Source organism: Echiichthys vipera (genome assembly GCF_963691815.1).
Source record: "Echiichthys vipera genome assembly, chromosome: 13".
NCBI lineage: Eukaryota > Metazoa > Chordata > Actinopteri > Perciformes > Trachinidae > Echiichthys > Echiichthys vipera.
This window is the reverse complement of record NC_139838.1, coordinates 20781361-20790170: the sequence shown is the minus strand read 5'-3', so window position 1 is coordinate 20790170 and position 8810 is coordinate 20781361.

Sequence of the window (8810 nt, the reverse complement as noted above, 5' to 3'; positions counted from 1 at the left end):
GGTTAGGTAAATGTGGTGTTGAATGTGAATTTAATATAAATATGTTATTAATATTTTTTCTGTTGCTGATTAATTGAGACTTGTTTTCAGAGTGTTCGGCCAGACTCCTGCATATACCAACAACGTGGGAGGTTTTTATGATTGATGTGCCTCAGATGTGTCTATATGTTTATAGCTATAAAGTCTAAGGATTAGTATTGTGTTTATTTGCTTTGACTGTGTTTGACAGGCATGGATGTGTATAGTTGATCTTTCACTTGCCTTATGTTATTGTGAGCCCATGTGTGCTGGGCACCTTAGTATGCGAGAAAAAGTAGTTAATACTACAACTATAATAACAAATAACATGTGGGAGAATGAGTATTAAATAAGGTTGTATTCCATTTACAATGATGGATGGCAGGATGCATTTGTTGATAAACTGATCTGTAAGCAGGAACTGTCACTGGTTCATTATGATATCTAGCGTCTGCTCTTAATTGTGTTATCATTATATGTAGTTCTTGATTTGGATGGTTCCAGAAACTACCTTTACAGTGTACTAACAAAAGGCTTGAGAGTTTCTAACAGAGCGCTGCCTTGTTTGTGAGTAGTGATTTGCAGGAAGATGTTGTGATAATTGGTTTTTGGACAAAAAGCAACTCTGGCCCTTTTCACTTCTGTGCCTGTTCTACTTCTGCTCTTTACTGTTGAAAAGAAAGAGATGCACTGCGACAGAAAATTAAAGCTACAGAAAAATAGTTTTTTTTTTTAAAAAAGCATTAAAAGAAAAACCTATAAATCCTTCTTCCTGTGACTTACTTTCTTTCTTTCTCTGGTCGATTGCCAATCATATAAAGGGAGCAGCAGCTGCATCAGGATTTTCAACAATCAGCTTCTTGTTCAGTATATCAGAGGTTTAACATGCTGGCACAGCTGACTTGTTTATACAAGCACCTGTAGGATACACACTCTATTACACCAGCTGTTCTACCCCAAAGTAGACTACAAATGAGCACAAATATTTATTTCTCATTGAGTGTCAGATGGGAAGGTATACAGTACATACGTTAGTCTGAACATTAGTCAGATCACACCAGACGTCAACCTTGAGGCTTGAGCCTCTTCGAGCCTCTTTGTATTCCCCCAAAGTGTAGCAGAGACCGCTTCAAGTGCTCTTTAACACGTGCAGTGATCAGACTTTGCAACACTTTGGTTCAAAATCAACCCAAATGTTCCTATAATTTTCCATCTCACTGCACTTACTATGCAAATGACATACACTCTGCATTCTGCAAGTAAGAGTCAATCAGTACATCTCAGTATTTCCATTTCCTCCTCTATGCACATGTACGGGAACCGCCAACTGTTATGGAGTCAAAGGAGCGCCATAAAGAGAATAAATCAGTAAAATAATGAGAAAATACAAAGGAATAATAAAGAGGAAAACACAAAACACGAATAAAGAAGTAAATAAAAAATTCAAATATAAAGATAAATAAACAAAATTATAAATAAATGTGAAAATATAAAAACCAATTACAAACATAATAATCATAAGAATTTTTCACATGTATTTGTTCCTTTTTTTCTCTATATTTATTTATTCATTCTTTTAAATATATATATATATTTATTTATTTATACATTCTTTTAAATATATATTTATTCATTTATTGCATATAGTTATTTTTTCAGTAAATGTTCTTTATATAATGCACTCTATTTGTTTTTATCATTTATTCGTCCTTATTCGTCCTTAACGCTTTTGCTTTTCCCTATTGTTTTTATTTGATTGTTTATTTAAATTATTATATGTTATGTGAGTAATTTATTTGCAGAAAATAAGTAAATATATGTTTAGAAACATTTAAAAAAATCAAATGCTTTTTTTTGTATTTTATTATTCATCTTTGTAGTTCCAAATGTATATACTTACTATTTATTTTTCTTTATTTTCACATTTATTTTTCTTATTCTTTTACATATGTATTCTTTTTTATGGCTCTCCTATAACCTGTGTTTGTACATGCTTCTGTAGATTTGTGCTAATATATCTATCTATTAATTGTTTATGACATAATTGTCTTTCTCTGATCAGTGAACCCCTCTGTTCTCTGCTGGTTTATACATGAGTAGCACGCACACAGGCACAACCTGCAGCAGCTTAAGGCAGCATAAAGCTTCTAAAAACAACACCATCTAGGGGCCAGACACCCTCATAGCTTCAAGGACCATGGTCCATGAAGCACTGATTTTGGTGTAACTCAAGCATGACGCGTTCTGAAAGTGTCACAGACAAAGCAAACAGCTGTTATACTTTTACAGCGTTATATAAATAGTAGTAAATGAAGCATGTTGCAGCTTTTACACCGCAATGAAACGATCCATGAAACTGTCTCCCACGGCGGCTGTGGCTCAGTGTTAGAGTGGGTTGTCCTCCATTCGAGAGATCGACGGTTTGATCCCCAGCTCCCCTAAACACTGAACCCTGAATTGCTCCCCATGGGTGTGTAAATGTGGTGTGAATGGTTAGATTAAATTAGATGGTATGTAGACGTCCACTGCCATCAGTGGGAATGTCTGTGTGAATGGGTGAATTTGACAAACACCGTGAAAGCGCCTTGAGTAGTCAGAAGGCTAGAAATGTGCTATATAAGTACAAGTCCATTTACCATTTACCACCTCAGTGAGAAAACTACAGCCTGTGATTCAGCAGTATGCGTGGAATAGCCTTTTTCTGGGTCCATGAGTGCTTCATCCTGCCTCCAAAATACTTGTTTAGTGAGAGGGCAGTCCTGGCTCCTGTGGCAAAGAGTGTGGAGGCGAGAGGTGCAGAGGTGTTGTGGTGATTCCTCAAAACTCTTTTCTCACACTTTCACTTATATGGGCATTTGTTTATGTAACTGTGCCTGCAGCAGCCCACGCCTCCCTCTTAAATGAGCTCAGACAAACCAGAAGGCTTCCACTGTTCAGCCGGTGCAACGAAATGGCTGGAATTGTTTTGAGTGAAATCAAAGTTTATGAGAACGTTATGTATATTTGTTGATTACACTCACATATGCTACACGCATGCACACATGCTCACAATTGCAGCTCTGGCCACTGAGCAGCTCAGGTAAAGCGGCAGTAAACAAAGAGACACTTTTTGGTTTCTCATTTTCCCCAGACTGTCTCGAGACTTTTCCTGTGACTGACACTGCCACTGTTATATACTCATTATTTCTCCTGGTCCCATGTGATAGCAACCCGCATTACGAATGCAAAGAGATGATGGGTCCTTGAACTTGTCCTCAAGTTTTCAGGTGCCGGGCATCTCACAGCTCATCTGATTACACAGTTGGACATAAATTAGGCCCATTGAGAGGCTCTGCTGAAACAGCAGAAGAAGTAAGGAGGGACACGTGAGCTAAGAGAGACCTGCCGGTGACAGAGGATGGCTGCTAGTTTGTGAATCCTATCTACATGAATAAACCTGCTTCAGAGATATTAGTAACACTTTCTAGGAAGACCACATCTATGTATTTTATGGGCATAGTGAACGCATCCATAATGCTTCATGATTATACACATAATGTCTTCTGATGTCATAAAGCTTTATAGATGTGACCTTTAATGCATTATAAGTGTCTTATCGATGCTCTTTACTAGTTATAAACTAGAGGTTGACTGAAGGGGCTTATAATATAGTGTGACTATACTCAGCAATAAACCGTAGTAAATAGGACTCACAGTATGTCATAATAGTCCATGCAGTATCATAAATGATCCTTTCATGTGTTGTAAAGTGAAGTACATATTGATCCATCTATTAGACTACACACTTGATCGTAACATTTCATTGCTGGTTAGTAAAAGAATCTATTTTGCATCATAAAATATTATTAAGTAAGACACCAACATGTTTATAAGCCATGCAAATAATTGCAAGTTTTATGACTTTTGATTGCAGTCATGAATCACTATAATTCACTATGAAAGTAGTGGTCTTAAAAGAAAGTGTTACTCAAGCTGCGTGAAACATTCACCTCACAAACAGAGAGGGTCATGTGTACATTTATGACTAATATAAAAATGAAAGCAGGCATATAACAGGATTAGAGTGAACTGGAAATTATTGTAATTACTGTACATAATGTGTCTTTCAGTGATTTACATGTAGCGGGATAATGGATATAATATACAGTATGAAAGGGCACAATGTGTGTGATAAATTATGTGTGACAAGCAGTTCTACATTTGTCTAACATCAGCCTACTTATTGTGCTGCACAGGAAGTTGTTTTAAGGTGACACACTTCATTCTGGCCGGCGTCATATGCCTGCTCGTTGGCACAATCCAAACAACAAATGCAATTTCGCTGCAACTGTTGTCAGAACTCTTGATAATGTCACTGACTGGAGGGATTTTAGTTGGCTGTCTGCACACTGAAATATCTACACTGTAAGGAAGGCAATAAAGAGACAAAAACTATAGTACTATAGAGTATAGTAGTAGTATAGTACTACTATAGTAGTTTAACAGTATTTATGAACAATATCAAGTAAAAGAGGCTATTTTGAAATTAGTTTAACAAATGAAAAGAACAAGTGCTCTCTCTAAACGAAAATCATGACCATTTAATTTTGTGTGTAACATGATACTAAAAAACAAAAGTGGAAAATTCAGAGAAGATGATGCCAATAGGGCTCAGTTCATTGTTAAGACTATACAATCACAATTTCCCAGAGCCCAACGTTTTAAAATGCATGCATTTTACGTTTGACCAACAGTCCATAACCCATAAATATTCAACAAAATAGTTAATCATAATAAAGGTACACTGTATACAAGGCAATACAACTGTGTCATAAAACAAAATATCAAAGAAAAAGGTTATATATACATAATAAAGGTTTTTTTTAAATAGCTGAAGCTGACACCAACTTGCTTGATCTTGAAAACTGAAATTCGTAAGGGCACTTAATGAAGCTGCCAAGTCCCTAAAAGTGTGTTTACAACCTTTATCAACTACCTTTCCCCCCATAAAAAAAGATGTAAATGATTTTTTGGGGGGAATAAGAAGCACATTGTGAAGGATATTTAGTGTATGTTGACAGGAATTCCATTGAAAAGGTCTAAACAGAGTAATTGCCATCCCTGCAGGTCACCATAACCACTAAGCTATAAAGTTCAGTAAGTTCCTGCCCAGGAAGAAGTCACGCTCTGAGTCTGTGATATAACAATCCTTTAAATATACCAGGAAGACTAATTAAAGGAAATAGCTTTTTTTTAATGTTACTCTGTATCATACCGTAATTTCCCCAATAAGTGGGATCTAAAAGTCCCACAGCATGACTCCTCACTCCCACCCGCCTGTTTTCCTCAGGAGTCTGAGGGACAGTAATGAGGAAGGAAGGACAGTCAGATCCTTTGTATTCATCTTCCTGACTCATGTTGTTTGCACAGTTATTTATTTGTTCTGAATCTCTCTCTCTCTCTCTCTCTCTCTCTCTCTCTCTCTCTCTCTCTCTCTCTCTCTCTCTCTCTCTCTCTCTCTCTCTCTTTCTCTTTCTCTCTCTCTCATTCACTCACAGCTTGGCTAGAAGAGAAAACGAGTCAACATTACACCAACCAGGCAGACACCCACGTTAGGTTATCCCTTTCACTCTTTGAGAACTACCCAGACCCGCCCACATCTCCTGAGAGAGAGACTGAGGGGGGCCTTATTCCTGTGTCCACGTGTGAGTGTGTGTGTTTGCGTTAGTGTATGTGAGTGTATGTTTCTGAGAGAAAGAGAGAGGGGAGGGGAAGACAGACAGACAGAGAGACAGACGGACTGTGTTTCCTCTCCTGCATTACTTCACTGTCTGCGCCTCACCTCGACTTCCTATTGGATGTGGTAGAGAGACTGTCACTATGACAGCCGCCGGAACAGCTTTCTGCACAGCTGAGTTTACAAAATTCCCCACGTGACCCTTCAATAGCTCCGATTGCCTTTTAATTAACCCTAAAAAGGAGAAGGTCCTTTTATGCCCTCAATTAACTGACGAATGAGCCCGAATCCAACATTGTCTTTAAATGTGTATTAATTGAAATGCACTTAGCATAAAACTGTTGCTTATTAATTAACAAATGGTGTATAATAACATGTCATGATGTATATAGCCAGCCTGTGGTCACGTTGCCATCACTAAACCTTTCGGTGCAATGTTCGCAAACTGTGAATCTCATTTTCCAGTGGAGACAATGATCCCCGTGCATGCACACACTGATTCCGCTGATCCTCTTTCCGGTACCTTTGGCTCTACGTTGATATCTGCGTAGTTTGGTGTTCATAATCGTTGGTGTCTGTGTCCGTGCACAGAGTCCTCCCTTAACATTCTAAGTCCCTCCCCTCCCTCCTTCCTCCGTGTGCTGACACAATTACTCTCACACTTACATGCGCGTGCGCGCACGCACACAAACACTTCTCCCACGCACACTCCCCCCTCCTCGGTGCTGTCTCATTCACTCCAGTACGCCATCCACGCACTGACTCCAGCTTGGAGCAGGGGGGGCGGGGTTGGATATATACCTGCAAGAGGAGGCCACAAGCTACACTGAGACTGGACTCACTTGCAGCGCAGAGACCACAAGCAAGAAGACTCCGAAGCCGGGAGTAGAAGTACCAACATTTATACTGGAGCTTAAAGAGAAGAGACAAGCGAGACCACAGCGTTTGGTTCTACGGACTGTCTGCTGGAGCTCCGACACAACCAATTCGTCACTCCGCTATACGCCAGTTTCTCTGGATATAGCAGCTAAACAAAGTTGGTAGTAAACTCTTTGGAGTTTGGTTAGAGTCACATTTTTTCTTTGCTTGTGAGAGTGGACTGCACTGAAACCTGAGATCGACCCGTCTGGGGTCGGGCTTGGACCGGGCGCATCCTTTCAGCGGCTTCAAACACTGCGAAAGTTTTGGCCGGATCTGAAGACTTCGAGTCGAGTAAACGAGTCAGACTTTTGAGTTCACACTCAGCAGCTGCTACCCGAGCCCAGATCCAACACACCTGGTTGACCGGATAGAGAGCCAGTGACAAGACTTCCAAGGAACTTTACAAGGTAAGGAAAACCTTTCATTTCTTTGCTTTTACCTTTTAATGTGTGTTTTCTGTCAACGCGGCTTCGTGTGTTTCTTAAGTGTGAATGGACGGAACATCGGAAGTTACAAAGTGAGGATGAGTGATGTGTATGAATGTTGTCCTGCAGCTCCTGAGTTTGTTTCAGCAGATTTGTCTCTGTAAACTCGTCCGTCGCTGTCCGTGGTGCTGAAACTGTTGTTCGAGCAAAGTGCATCTATTGCATTGCTTTTTGCACTTCTGAGCTCTCGGCTGGTCTCTTATTAATGTATTGCTCCTTCCAGATTTTTTTATTTACTCGCTAGTTCTAGTACCATGTATTACTTTAGTGCTTACTGATGCCGCAGGGTGAGGCAATGTGAATGATTTGATAGTTCTGCCGCAGAAAGTTAGACTGTGGCAACAGGTTACAACTTTATGATTTTCACGCATTAGCCAGATTATCTGTCTGTGTGTCTGTCTATCTGTTGCATGACAGACTTGGGTGTGGCTGTGGAATATGTTACAATACAAAGACCTGCATGATGCAAATCCATAAAGTTTCATGTCAGACACCTGCTGTCATATGATGATGCTTTTGCAATAATGTCTTAAACAACTGCAATGATCTCTCCTTGCAGGTGTTTAATTCAAACACAGCTTTAATCAAGGTTTCGACAAACTTCCACAGCCCTCAGTCAACTGACTGGATTTTATTTGCTCTGTTTCACTTTTCTTCACAAAAGGAAAGACTCCTGCATCATAGAATATCACCAATGGCCATATCATTTGAATCCCTTTGTAATGAGCTCCTGAACAGACACACACATTCTTTAAACTTTCTGCCATGATGCAGGGAGTTGCTGTCAGCAATCTGGGGCAATTTGTTTAGTTATGCTGCTTCTTGTTTTTGCTGTCACATGGATTTGCAAAAAAGCAACCTTGTAATCCAGTTTTCTGCACACATGTGCAACTATCTGCACCGGGCATAGCAGAAGAGAAAGTGTGAGCTATATGGGGATGAAGGATGACCTGTAATGGCTATAAAATTGCCTTTTTCTTAAGTTTTATTGATCAAAAGAGAGCACCTTGCAAAGAAAAGAATGAGTTCAGGAAATTGCTTTTGTCCCTTTATCTCTCTTTATCTACGTAACTAAACATACATACACACACAAGTTCATTCAATAGGGAAAAAGTCATTCTGACAGCACAAAACAATTGTGAGCAACACAATTCATCGCTTACTCAAAGTCTAGGTATTCATGCAAATGAACCATCTGCACACAGTGAAAGTGTTGCCTCTATTCAAAAGGCTGCACATTTATTATTTCTAACTCTTAAAGTTGTACACCCATTAACTTATGAATCTGTGATGAGAAAGGCTCCTACAACTGTGCAGCATAAATTGAGCATGTCGCTGATGGTAATTTTGCCATTCCTTACTGTTTTTCACACTGATCTGCAAAAAATAAACCCTGTCGCCATGCAACAAAGGCTGCCTGCTTTGCAGAAATGTTGTTGACGACAGCAAATGGGCAAACAAGAGAAAGGGACAGAAGGGGGAGACTGATAGAAAAAGAAACACAGAAACAGAGTTCTCCTACGACAGCTGGACCTCTTTCTTTTCACTGCATGCCTCATCAAATGCCCATTCATGGAGCTTCCGGTTGTTAGGAGGCGGGAGAGAGACACCCACCTACACAAAGCAGAGGTCTTTGCTGTGTTGCTCACAGAGAGGAGGGGAGAGGGAGG